At 45.7% G+C, this 12,342-nt stretch overlaps 1 protein-coding gene across 5 annotated transcripts in view; it reads right to left on the bottom strand.

Moving 5' to 3' along the window:
* RABGAP1L (RAB GTPase activating protein 1 like) overlaps positions 1-12,342 on the bottom strand; it is a 277,604-nt gene that overhangs the window by 33,109 nt on the left and 232,153 nt on the right. Inside the window, exon 1 of one of the 5 annotated variants that reach the window (XM_054165308.1) lies at positions 287-361. The exons of the other annotated variants lie outside the window; for them this stretch is intronic. The gene's annotated coding sequence lies outside the window, so the exon portion shown is untranslated. Of the gene's footprint in view, positions 1-286; positions 362-12,342 lie in introns of those variants that run through there. 5 annotated transcript variants of the gene reach the window in all.

A 12,342-nucleotide genomic window follows, 5' to 3' on the forward strand; every position in this document is an offset into this window, starting at 1 on the left:
GCAGCATTCCAGAGGAACCAGGAAGGAAAAGACAAATAGAAAGATGCCCTTCACCACCTTCTCTGGCCACACCACAGCATTTCAGCACAGATCTTCCCTCAGACAGGGTTTTTGAGGGTTGAAGTGATGAACAATCTATCCAAAGACAATAAAACCCATGTAGAGCAGCTTCCTATATCTTGAAAGCACAACACTCTTCTCAGTCTAACACCACACATCTACCTTGCAGCAGCCTTCCTGAAGGAACAGGAACTCAGCCCCCTCCACGACAGTTTTGAGAGCATACCTCTAAAGCAGGAATTTTTGGAGAAGCAGCAAGCAGGCAGGACGACAGAGGAGAGCCAGCAGAAGGACAGGTGAGCTGCAGTTTTCTGTTAACTATTTAAAGTAGCCCTAATTATAGTTGTTGAGATTTATATGCTGGTGGAAAAGAGAGGTGAATGGAAAATTCCCGAATTGAGCAAACCAGCCAGCTTAGCAAAGCAAAATGCTGCTCTCTCCCAAGATAAATTCACTCTCACTCCACCCCCAGGAATGTCTTGCTGCTATCTGACAGGGATAGGATCTTCTGATAGACTGGAAAGCCTTACGTATGTGAGGTATGTGCAGCTCCTTGCTAAGCACTCCCTTCCTACCACCAGCTTCTGAAACGGAGAGGCGGGTTTTTTTGTGACTTGCTTTTCATCTATTAATGAAGCTGGGAAGATCACAGCACCCTTCAGATAAGGAAACATAAAACTCCTTTCAGAGCACTTGGAATGGCATTTGGCAGCCTCCAAGGCAAGTTCACAGGCTTTTTTCCCCTCAAAATGGGAACAATAACGGTAAGTATCACCCTCTTTTCACTGCTCTTTTCACAGCTTCTTACCTGCAAAGAACTGTTTTGAGTGCAACCATCGAGTGAGAAACACCTGGGTACAAGTCAAGCAGCATGAATCCCAAAGCAGAGTTATATTCTCTGCTCATGCACAAAGGGCCTGCCGACCATCTGAGCTCAGCAGACAGCCCAGATCTTCCATCTGCACGCTCAGCCACCTGCAGCACCATCCAAACCCCCCATCGACACTGATGCTTCCTTCACACAGGTGAGGGATATGAGGAGGAACGTCTTTAAGGGTGAAATAGCACTGGAACGGGCTGCCCAAAGGGGTGGTGGAGTCTCCATCTCCAAAGACATTCAAATCCCATTCCTGGATGTGTAGCATTCTTTAGGTGGACCTGCCTTGGCAGGGAGGTTGGACTTAATAATCTCTGGAGGCCCCTTCCAACCCCCAACATTCTGTGATTCTGGAATTCTGTGAAGGAGTGAAGCATTTTCTGCTCTGCCAATGCAGCCCTTGAGAAGACTGTGGTTTTATTCACAGACCTGTTCTTGTTTTAGACATCACAACATAAACACCTTTAGATGTGTTTTTGGATTCAGAGTGAGCCCTGAACCTCAGCCACTGCTCACAGGAATGCCCCAAACCATCTGGGAAAAGCAGCTGCCATGCTGAGGCTGATCTATAGCTCAATGACTGCTTCTCTAAGTTTTCTTTTCATTATTTAAAATGTCAAATAACATGGCCTTTTTCCCCCCCCTCCTCTCTCAAGAAGTGGGTGTATGCACCTGGGTTTCTCCTAAAATAATCCTCCAAATGTGTGGAAGAATCTGGGCTTGATGTGCTTCAGCATATGTACTTCCATGGGTAAACCCTCCCCACTTGCAACCACACTGTGTTCTCCTCATCTGAGATCAGGCAAGATGTAAATTCATTTTTGCAGATGGAGGCCAGCAAAGACTGACTGCTTCTCTCCCAGCCGTGCAGAGGTCAGCATGGCTGAAATTGCTGAGGCAGAGGAGTTCCTCATAAACCAGCCATGCTGGCACATGCTCCCCCTCAGGGAAGCCCACAACAGGAAAGTGAAGACTTCTGAGCCTTCAACTCACACACACCTGTGTGGTCTCTTCTCCCAGGCAACCAGCACCAGAACAAGGGGACACAGTCTCAAGTTGTGCCAGGGGAGGTTTAGACTCGAGGTGAGGAAAAAGTTCTTCACTGAGCGAGTCATTCGTCATTGGAATGTGCTGCCCAGGGAGGTGGTGGAGTCGCCGTCCCTGGAGGTGTTCAAGAGGAGATTGGACGTGGCACTTGGTGCCATGATCTAGTTGTGAGGTCTGTTGGAACAGGTTGGACTTGATGATCCTTGGGGTCTCTTCCAACCTTAGTTACTGTGATACTGTGATACTGTGAACTTATGTCAACCAGTTCTGTGTCTTGAACTATTTACTGTTTGCTCAAATAATAGAATCATAGAATTGTTTTAGTTGGAAAAGACCTCTAAGATCATCAAGTTCCACCATCAACCCAACAGCACCATGGCCATTAAACCATGCTCCAAAGGGCCATGTCCACATGTTTCTTGAACACCTCCATGGATGGTGACTCCACTGTCTCCATGGGTAGCCTGTTTCAATGTCTGACCACTCTTTCAGGAAAGAAATTTTTCCTAAAATCGACCTAACCCTCCCCCCAGCACTGTTTCAGGCCATATCTGAGCATAAAACACGCGAGAAAGTTGGTGTCTCACCTCCTGAAACATAACCTCATGTATTTGCACTGGAGCCTGCAAAGTTGTATTAATCTGTGCTGCAGAATTCTGATGAACCACACTTATAAGATTAGATAACAGAATAGGGCTGTGCTATTAGCCTGGTCTCCTTCAGTCTTAGGAGAAAGCATAACCAGCAAAATCACTGCAAAATCAGGAGGAATCCTTACAGATGTACTCAGCACTTCTCTGGATGAAAAATGAATGTAGCAGAAAATAGTCCAACTCCCCTCTCACCTCCCCAAATCAGCTGGGTGCCACCCAAACAGATAATCCTGCTCTTCTGCAACAACTGCTGTGTAAGGATTTTCTTCCACAGAGTTCCTAGATGGTTTTTAAAGCTCATGGAAAGCAGTACAATTATTTATTAGCCTCACTCCTAACATCAGAAAGGGTCGAATAGCAGGCCAGCCAATAGCTTCCCAACCTCTGGAAGGTCACTCTCTGGATGTTTAAACACATATTCTTCATTAATTGTGTTTCATAGATTCATAGAATGGTTTTGGGTTGGAAGATCATCTTAAAGATCATCTAGATCCAAACCCCCTGCCATGGGCAGGGCCACCTCCCATTAGACCAGGTTGCTCAAGGCCTCATCCAACCTGGCCTTGAGCAGTTCCAGGGAGGGGGCATCCACCACCTCCCAGGGCAAACTGTTCCAGTGTCTCACCACTCTGTTTGGACGCTAGTATTATTTTCTTGCTCTAAGATCATTTAACAACCAGCCTGTTGTATGCACTAATCCAGACGGATATGTGCTCCCCAGTTAAGAGAACTACCAGACAGAGTTCAGCAGAGGCTACAAAGATGCTGAGGGGCATGGAGCATCTCTGTGAGGAGGACAGGCTGAGAGGCCTGGGGCTGTTGAGCCTGGAGAAGAGCAGTCTGTCTCACTGGAAAGAATTTCTTCCTAATCTCCAGTCTAAATCTGCCCTCCTCAAGCTTCAATCCGGTCCCCCTCATCCTATCACTACAAGCCCTTGTAAAAAGTCCCTCCCCAGCTTTTTTGTAGCCTGCTTTGGGTACTGGAAGGCTGCTCCAAAGTCTGCCTGGAGCCTTTTCTTCTCCAGGCTGAACAGCTCTAACTCTCTCAGCCTGTCCCCACAGGGGAGGTGCTCCAGCCCTCTGATCACCTTCATGGCCTCCCCCGAATCCACACCAGCAGTTTGATATTCTTTGCTCCAGCAGTTTGACATTCTGAGCATTTGTTCTGTTTCTCAAGCAGACAGTTAGTAATGCCTGCAATTGTGAAGAGTTTGGGTCAATCTGCACTTCATTTCAGGTTTTACATTAACTGGAAACTACAGCTAAAGGAGGGCATGAAGCTGCCTAAACCAAATCCGCCCATTTTGATCTCTCAGAACGTGAAACAGATTGAAGAGCAGTGTAGCTGGAATGCCAGCCTACAGGTACACACTCATTCTTATTCAGCTCAGTCCCTTCCAGATTATGTTGCAGCCTTCTAAATTAACTCATTACTCTCTTTTGATTTTTAATTAATTAAATTCACTGTTTAAAATTTATGATTTCATATTTCTTTTCCACACTGCCACTATCACTTTACAGAGGCATGAGAAGTTATTTCCTCTCTTCAGCAAGAGTTTCCTTCAGATGTCAACTGTCTGGCTGAAATATCTTGCTTCATGAACTGAGGTGGTGGTGGGGTGGAGAAACAAGGGAAAAGTCAGGCACCCCAGCATTGCTACCAAGTAAAAGGAATATAAAATCTTACTGGGAGATTCTGGAAATGCTAGCCTTTGGCTGTTGAAAAAAAACAAACTGATTTTGCAGCATGTTTAGGGAACACCTCCCAATAGACCAGGTTGCTCAAAGCCTCAGCCAGCCTGTTCTTAAACACTTCCAGGGATAAGGTGTCCACAGCTTCTCTGGGCAACATGTTCCAGTGTCTCACCAACCTCACAGTGAAGCACATCTTAATGTCCAATATAAATCTGCCCCTTGTCCTGTCACCACAGGCCCTTATAAAAAGTCCTTCCCCAGCTTCCCTTTAGGCCCCATTTAGGTACTGCTCTAAGGTCTCCCCAGAGCCTTCTCTTCCTCAAGCTAAACAGACCCAACCCCCTCAGCCTGCTCTTGTAGGAGATGTTCTCTGATCATCTTTGTGGCCCTCCTCTGGACCCTCACCAACAGATCCATGTTCTTGTGCTGGGTGCTCTAGTGGGCGCTTCCTCTTTCCTCATCCTTTTATTTTAGCAGAGCAGGGGATTTAATTTTCCCCCTGTGTGCAAAGGTAAGTGGTGGCACTGGTGAGCTTCACAACATCCCAACAGCTACTTCAGCCTAGTGCACTCTGAGTAGAGCCACATTAGTTTGCACTGGGGACACCCATGTGGAAAACAGTCAGCAAGAAAAGGCAGGAACTTCTTAATGGTTTTCTGAAAAGCAGCAGGCTTCTGCCACCTTCTTCTTTTTTCACTCTTGCCCTTTGGGGACCCATTTTTCATCTCCTCCCAGTGCAGCGAGGGCAGACACCCACAAACAACAACACAACTGAGGGAGGTGGCTGCAGTTCGTGAGAAGGGCCAGGTCCCAGGGACCTTCCTACACCTACCACCGTCTCCTGAATCCCTGTCCTCCAGGTCTCAGCAGCATAAACAGGTCCCTGGGGCTGCTGAGGGGACAAAGGTTACAGACGGTTTGACACTGTGAATGTCTCTGATACAGATTCCCTGGGGCTATCCAGCAACTGAATAGCGTTTGTGTGCCACTGAGAGCACGCAAATGACATTGAGAGCTAGGCTCCGTAAGAAACTGATCCTAACCCAACACTACCTGTGAAATTTATTTTAAACTTGTTGCATTTACCACTTCAACTGGTACTGACAAGAAAAACAATGGGGTCGAGCATATTCTCCAATCAAACCAGCACAGCAGTTGTATAGGAATGCTTTGCACTGGCAATTCTTTATATGGATTTCTGCCCTGGTTTCAGGATAGCTCAATTCAGGGATTTCACCCAAATAGCCTGCAAGCTAAGGCAGCAGAGCCAAATGTTATCAAGCAAAAGCTCGATCAGAGTCACAGAGCTAGTTCAGGGTTCATGCAAACAATAACCACACAGCAAGTATGGCTCTGTGTCACTACCTTCACCCATGGTCTGCTGGCTTTTCATTTACAGCATACAATCAACAAGCAAGAGATGTTAATTAACATCAGGCAGCACATTAAAATTAGTGACATGTATCACATGAAAAGACTCAGAACTGGGTGCAGGACTCAGAGCTGCTCATTCTAAATGCACACCTGACTTTCTTTCCCAAAGTAGCTATATCTCTCCATGTTTTTCCTCCCTTCCCTTATCTACCTCCCAGAGGAAGACTAATAAAGGTAAAATTAATGAAAAATGCAAACCAGCCAAGTGTTATTACAGCTGTTATTACAATGCTGGCTGTCAAGCTTTCTCCAGAGTGATCTTAAGCATCTTAGGAACTAGCCATGCTGCACAGGGAGAGTGCAATAACATGGTCTCCAACATGACCTGCCTGAAGGTCATCAGATTTTAGTGTCTTTACTGATGGTCACTTTGCACCTGACCTATAGCATGGGACAAGAAATAAAGAAGAAAGAAGGAAAACCTGGAGAGCCAGGCACTATGAGAAGTCCTTGTAGCTAAATAAAAGAAAGAAATAAGGCAGCACCACAGCAGATACTCTGTCCATCAAACACATTGGAGCTGGTCATGCACAAGGCCACCATAGTGTATACTGCTGTTCAATGATGAGGCAAGGGCTGCTGTGCTGGTACCCCTGGAGCATGGTAACAAAGCCCTGGAAAGGACTGAGGCCAACCCCCTGACATGGGCAGGGACACCTCACACTAGATCAGGCTGCTCAGAGCCCCATTCAGCCTGGTCTTAAAACTTCTAGGGATGAGGCTTCTACCACCTTCCTGGGCAACCTGTTCCATGTCTCCCATGTGGATCTCCTGACAGAAACCTCATGGAAAAGCTGTGACATTTCTGTGTGTAAACAGCACAATAGTTATGGCACATTCCCAAAACAAAAAGTAAATGCAGCGTAGGACTTCTTGTAAGGATGAGATAAAGAGTAATTAAGACTGAAGTGAGGTGGGTGAGCAGGAAATGGCACATGGTGTCTGCTAAACTGGACAAAACCAGACAGACCAGTTTAAGCATCTTGGCAGTTGAGGTACAGAAGTCAGACAGCTGGACTGTGAGATGCAGTCTAGACTGAGGCATGCTTGAAGACTCCAAAATGAGATTTTTTTTCATGCATTATACATTAAAAGAACAAATTACTGATACTTTCCACGAGAGTGGTGTGTCCCACAGTGATGGAGTTAAAAAGGAAGACATTAACTCGCAGGTCGAAGGACTGAATGCAGCCAAAAAAAGCCCAGAAAACAGGGCTTGCTTGTGTATATTTATACCAAAGATGATGAACAGCAATCTGCTAGGGAAAGTATTTCACATGAGATCTGTCTGCTAGGAAAGACAAAGGCAGCTAAGTCTCAGTGTTCCCCGGGACAAATTCCCCTGGAATTTGTACAGGTCAGCTCCAGGGTAGGAAAGCAGCTCAGGACCCTGCAAGCTGATCAGCTGTTAGAAGACTGCCAGGAGCATCCACTAATCTAAGCTTCACATAATCCTTCACTGCTAAATCCTCATTCATCACCATAGAGCACAGGGAGAAGGAAATTCTGTTCTCAGAAGATGATTTGGGAGACAAAACTATTGCAGTGCTTAACTGTGCTCATCTAGTCTCCCGCTGTGAAAATCTGCATCGACGTTTAATGCTTCAATATCCCACAATGAGAAAAGCTGCTGTATTTACATATGATTTGAAGATTAACCTGCCTTGATTTGACTGTTAATAAGCTTACTGTAAGAGCTCCAATGGTATGTGTGGAGGGGAGAGAAGGCAGGTTCTCCCACAAGTTATCAAAGAGCTCTCTACATGATAATGAGATGTTACTTTGGGAACCAGAGGTATTTCCATATATTCTTCTAACCTCCACATCTGTCTTATTCTTTTATTTGAACTTGGAGTACTGTGAGTACTTGGACTGGGGTACTTGGACCTGGAGTACTGCATCCAGCTCAAGAAGGACATGGAATTGCTGGAGTGGGTCCAGAGGAGGCTATGAAGATGATCAGAGGGCTGGAGCACCTCTCCTGTGTGGACAGGCTGAGAGAATTTGGGCTGTTCAGCCTGGAGAAGAGAAGGCTCTGGGGAGACCTTATAGCAGCCTTCCAATACCTGTAGGGGCCTACAAGAAAGCTGGGAAAGGACTTTTTACAAGGGCTTGTAGTGACAGGATGAGGGGGAACAGATTGAAGCTGGAAGAGCAAACCTGGGAAAGAATGCTAAAAAATAGGGGAAAGGCAAGAGTAAGAGATAGCAGGCCTTTGCTTCTCTGAGTTTTGATGTTGGTTATGGATGCTAAGGCAGCAGTTTCAGCCCATCATCCATCAGAACTCAGGACGGATTCCATCGATCCCGTTGCAATCTGTGTTTGCAGCTGAAATGAACGGTGGGGAGATCAGTGCCTGCTTTTGTTCACTCATTTGGAGACTGCAATTATAAACCCTGGGGGTTCTTTTGCCCACAACAACAGAGAACTGCAACATTTCATCTGATGGTGTAAACAAGATGCTGATCTGAAAATGAAGGGAAATAAACCAATTTATAATAAGGAACTGACAGGGAAAGAAGAAAATCGTTATCTGTCTCCATGTGGATATTACATGGGATGCAAATCCAGGTGACCTACATAATGGTTTGAGAGGTTATAGATGTCCTTGCTGCATATGTGGGAGAATAGCTCAGTTTCTAATTACTCTCTAAAATTAATTACTCTTCAAAAGCAGTGACAGACTGATCACCTTTCTCAGCCATATAATGGTTGCCTCTTCAAATGCCACACAGTGTCTTCTACGAATGTCTCACTGCAGAACTCTGCAATAACCTGGAGAACTAAACATGGACTTGGCAACACTCCTGCTACTGGAAGAGTTGCCTGGGACTGGCAATTGATTTAGCAGCTCATAAGAGAGCTTTCCTCAGTTTTAAAGAGAGCAAAATGAATGAGGCACACTGGTGACACACGCCATACCCCTGATGTTGTACACTATTGACACTACTGAGATGGATGGGATCTCTATTCTCTATTGGGGAAACAAAACACAACAGAATCAGAATCACAGAATGCCTTGGGTTGGAAGGGATTCTCAAAGGTCCAACCCTGCTGCAGTGAGTAGGGACCTCTCCAGCTAGATCAGGTTGCTCAGGCCCCCACCAAGTTTGACCATGAACCCAGGGACAAGGCCTCAACCACATCTCTGGGCAAGCTGTTCCAGTATTTCACCAAGGTCACTGTAAAGAACTTCCTGCTAATGTCCAACCTAAACCTACTCTGCTCTAGTTTAAAAAAAAAGAAAAAAGGATAGGTTCCTGTTCCGTAACACTACTCAGGAGCATGACATTGAGAAAGACCAGAAACATCTCAGTCAGATTTTTTCTTTTCTCCTAGCATCAGCAAGAGAAGCTACAGATGGAGCACCTTAGCTTGGTATCCCAGTGTTTTTGGCCATCTCTTATCTGCAGTACACTGCAGAAACACTCTGGTTATTTAGTTGGGCAATGCTGGCTTTTTATGCTCACATAATTTTTTTTGGATCTATTAGAAATGTACAATCTGTGCTCACATTATCAGTATTGTTTGCATTCTTGTGGTCTTCTCAGATCTTTCTGAGACTTCAGGGTGTAGACAGCTAGCTGCCTGGGCACAATACCAACTCAGGCAGAACGAGAGGCAGCAGTGCCAGCAGTGAGCAGGTTGTAGGGCAGCTATGCCTCCTCAGTTCAGGTATACTTTATCCTTCCTCAGTGTTGCAGACAACCCCATATTTTGCCAGAGCTCTGAAAGTTCAAGAGCTAATCTGAGTACATCAGGTGGAAAGAACCACTAGAAACTCAGAGATCCCCACATGCACCAGCCACTTGCCTGCTTCTGGGTGTAATTCAAGGTGCTCACCATCATAGGTGTTTCCCTAAAAGACTTGGCATCTTCCCAACTGAAAGATCCCTATCCCTTCCCATCTTCAATTAATAAAATTAGGTCTGTCAACTCAGTCTTTTCAAACATACCTGCAACAACCTCACAGGGCAGTAAAAGTTATCCCTGGGCATTTGAGCTGTTCTAGCCTCAGGAGTTTTGTTCACAGCTCAGCTGAGAAAATACTTGAGATACCTTAAATACTTGCCTGAGCACCTGTTTTCTGAGCTCTGCATGAAGAGCAGCACCAAAAGGTACATGCCAGCACAAACAGCACAGCCTGGATTGTGAAATCTCAGCTCTATTAAAAAACCACAGGGAGCTGCAGGTCAGCAGAGCACTGACAATCAGCATGTACATAAAAAGGGGACATCCCAGTGACAGACAAGCAAACAAATAACAAGAAGACCGATAGTTCAAGATGAGAACATAGAATGAGCACACCGAACCGCTCCCAGAACCAGTTTAGTTTTCCAGATGCATAATTGAATCCTTAAAGCAAATAAGGGAGAAAACTCAATTTGGACATAAACCATCACCTTCCTCACCTCACTTTGATGGAAAACAAGTTGCATTCAGCCTTGTGCCCAACCCCTCTTCTGCAGGACTTCATGTACAAAACCAAGTATTCACGTGCTTCTCTTGATCCTTCTCCAGAGAAGGTCAGGTCATCAAAGTAGAAAAAAAGCTTTTTCTACCAGAAAGAAGCCTATGATGAAAACTACACTAGACAGGCAAAGAAGCTGCCAGTAAGTAGCCACCCGAGGCAGGCAGGAGAGCTGTGGAAGAAATATAGTATGGAAGCCTTCTTGGGTTCTTCACTGCTGGGTGCTGGGAGTTTTGAATTCTGCAGCAGCTCTAAGCTGCATCCAGATTTCAAGACCCTCTTGCCCCTTAATCACAGACTCACAGAACAGTTTGGGTTGGAATGGACCTTCAAAGATCATCAAATCCACCCTGCCCCCTTGAACACTTCCAATGATGAGGCATCCACTTCTTTGGGTGGCCTGCTGCAGTGAATATTGTCTCTGCTTGCTGAAACAAAAACATATAAAAAGGGGGAAAACCCAAGTTTGTCCTTGTTTGTTCCAAATAAATCTCTACAGAATTCATCCTCCTCTTTCTCAAGCTACAGTATTGTGTTAGAGTAAAGGTGCAACATACTGGAGCTTGTAAGAGCATCCAAATTGTTTCTGAAGCCTTTAGTGAAGACTGTGGCAGTTCTTCCATCAAAGTTATCACCACAGTCCAACACTGATGCTGGTGTGATCAACGCTTCCAAAATGAACACAGCCAGGCCCTCCTGCAGTAGATCTGCTTAGTGCTTTTCTGCTTGTCCAAAGCAATTCAAGTTGTATTTTTTCACTTAACAAGGAGGCTCTCTGGGTGGCACAGAATGTAGCAGTGCACACAAACCACTTTCACCTCCCACCATTTTAGGAGCATGTCTGAACAAATGGCACCGTAACAGCTTCCTTACTCGTCTGCTACCCTCCTCTGTCCACATGGAGCCTAAAGCTCTACCAGTCTATCTACACACCAAACGTTCCACCAGCAACCTGCGCCTCTGGCTGATACAAGGCCAATCAGTGCCCTGGCTGGGATCCCAGCCCCACCTCACAAAAATGCAGTTTGTCCTGCAGAACTGCCTCTGCAGCAGGGCTTTCCCCAGCACTGCTGGGCAGGTGAGGCATAACCATCTTTTCACTCGTTGCAGATCTGGTTGTGCCACAGGAAGCCCAGAACATAGACACAGCTGAAGTTAAAGCAGCCAGAAATGAAGTAAGCAGAGAAATGGCTCAAAGCCATCTTTGTTCTGACCCTTTTTCTCTTCCATCAAGGACCACTGGGACCAAACATGTTCCCAGCTGCTATCTCACACTGGGTACAGCAGTCTGTGGCTGGCTAAGCCTTTAAAATACAATCCCAGTGCACTCCTAGATGCCACTCCAGCTCAACAAACATCACGAGGAGCTTGTTCAGCTGATGAACAGTAAAAACAGGGGAGAGGATGGTGCTGGAGTAAAGACAAACCACGCAAGTAAAAGCACCCTGATGCAGCTCAGAGGCTTACAGCTCTGCTTCCATCTTACGGAAGCAATCTGTTTAGCTATATAAATAACTAAGATGGAAAGTAAATAAATAAGAACAAGGATGGGCTGCAGAAAAGCAGCCAGACCGTGGCCCCTTTGGTATTTTGGAGGTTGCTTAGCAACAGGCTGGCTGCTGCAGGGCTAAAGTAGCATGAAATTAGCAGCTTTTTGGCAAAAGACAAATTGAATGTAAAACTGGGGAGGTGGCCTTTGAGTGGCAGCGAGGAGAAGAGCGTTAACCGGCAAATCTGATATGGGGGACATCTTTTAGGAGTGTTCCCTGGGCATGGAGGATCGTTAATTAACGTGGCAGCCAAGGGGCTTTGTCCTGGCTGGGCACTGATAAATTCCAGAGCACGCCTGGCAAGTTAATAACTCAATCTTGATTAAAATGATGTCCGTTACAGTCACTTCATGGGTTAATTACTTATTAACGATCTTAAATAGCTCAAACCCAATCATATCAGGCTATCTTTGTTCTATTAGTGGCAGCTGACTATCTGCCATATTCTTGGTTGCAGTTATCTAATGTACTTCTCAGTCATTTCAGGTCTAGGTTATCTTGAGGCCATCTCTTCATTCACTTGAAGAATTATGTCCTGAAGAGGGGCCAGAGAAG

Source organism: Dryobates pubescens, chromosome 11 (assembly GCF_014839835.1).
Source record: "Dryobates pubescens isolate bDryPub1 chromosome 11, bDryPub1.pri, whole genome shotgun sequence".
In the NCBI taxonomy this organism is placed as follows: domain Eukaryota; kingdom Metazoa; phylum Chordata; class Aves; order Piciformes; family Picidae; genus Dryobates; species Dryobates pubescens.